Raw genomic sequence first — 1865 nt, forward strand, 5'->3', positions numbered from 1 at the left:
TTGTAGGTAAGTGCTATACTAGACTCCTCCTGTGTCATGCCTAGAATAAGAACATGAGCTACGTCACTCATAAAGTGCATCAGCAAACATCAGGTTCACAGTGGCCTTGGTCACTGTTTCAGGTAAGCTAGGAACCCAGATTACAAAACATTAGCTCAACGTGTGTGTTTTAGTGATATTTAAGACAGGGGTAAGAAAAAGAACATGGTATATTATGCCAGGGCTCTTAAAGCTTCTTCTTGGAAATGACCAATACCAGTCACTTCAGATCCCCTTTTATGGCCCCCAAAATGTTCCATAGCCAAGACTGAGATCAGATGGGCAGAGGAAAACAATCCTAGTAATAAACCCAGGCTGAAGGAAATTTCATTTTCGAGCCAGGGCTACTGAGTAGCACATGTTCCACATTCTTCTTGGGGACCATAAAATTGAAAACTAATAAATAAAACTGTACCATGAGGCCAAAATAAATGTCTGTAAAGTAGCAAAGGTTATAATCATTTATTATAGGTGTCAGCCGATATTTGAAACAACTCTAGCAACTGAGAGCCCTTCTTTAGAGGCCAGCAGCATGGAGAGACCTTCACGGAGTGTTCCTCCCTTCGGAATTCTCTTGAATGGAGTAAATATTAGGGCTGTCAGTCACCCTAGGAAACAGCGAACCGTGGGCGGAATATGTGTCCTTAGAGGTTAAGAAACACGAGGCATGTGGCACGAGAGAGGTTAGGACACAGACTAGGGAAAGCACGGGTCATATTACTCTTTCTGACTTAATGGGGTTTGGGAAATGTGGCTTCTCATGTGACAATGGAACTTTGATACTCATGCTGTGGGTCTCAGCCGAAATGTCATGTGGTCAGACATCTAACCTGCAAACTTTACCCAGCACGGCGTCGCCACTGCTCTCTTCTGCTTAGTGCGCTTTGTCTTCCCAACACTTGCCACAGTGTTTTATGTCTCATCTCTTCCTTTGTTCCTATTTACTAGAAAGCAACCTATGTAGGAAGGAGTTTTTGACTTATTCTCGGGCGCTAGAAGAGTGTTCAGCATGCAGTAGGCTCTCAGATATGAATAACTGGATTCATGGCTGCTGAGCTCTCCATCCAGTGGATAGTGCAAAGGCTAGCTTTCGCCCCAAGAAGAACTCAGCATGAAGGCCTCTATCCTTATGAAGAGCATATGTGACAGCTTTAGGTGTGTGGACCCTTACTTCATCCATAATGCAAAGCCCAATGTAAGAATTTCTGCAGTAAGATCTTTCTGGGAACCCCCTGCCTTCACTAGGACCTCGGGGAATTGTCTTCTGGACCAAAGCAGTCTTCTTTGTTCAGTCAATATGAGATAAGGAGATTATTCCACTCACACATTTCCATAGATATAACAGAGATACACTCATAAATTACGGATAGTCAGACCTATAGATATAAGATATATAGATAGAAGTGGCTCTGGCTTGAAACGGGGCCAGTGACCATGGCCTCCTTAGTCTTTTGTCTACTTTCTACAGCTTTCCTAAAACACACCCATCCTTCAACTCCCTGGTATGCTAACGGCGATAGAAGCATTCCATGACCCCTGAACTAAGCTAAATGCCGTTGCTAATTTCTTCCTGGTACTGCTTATACTTCCTGTTTTGTGAGTTTAATCTACGCTCCAGGAGGCCAGGCAACATCCTCTCCACCCACTGAATGCAGTATAGCTCCACCAAAATCCAGCAAATAAAAACTAGTGTGCTGAATGAGTGAATTAGTTACTCGGTTAGGTGGGACTGGTATAACCTAACGAAACTCATGTACCAATCAGATACCGTCTACAGTGTGAGTGGCTAGTTTCTCTGTGCACATGCAGAGACATTATAATGTGTA

The sequence above is a fragment of the Microtus oregoni genome, unplaced genomic scaffold (assembly GCF_018167655.1).
Source record: "Microtus oregoni isolate MIOR12 unplaced genomic scaffold, Mior012 000018F_ref0000195, whole genome shotgun sequence".
In the NCBI taxonomy this organism is placed as follows: domain Eukaryota; kingdom Metazoa; phylum Chordata; class Mammalia; order Rodentia; family Cricetidae; genus Microtus; species Microtus oregoni.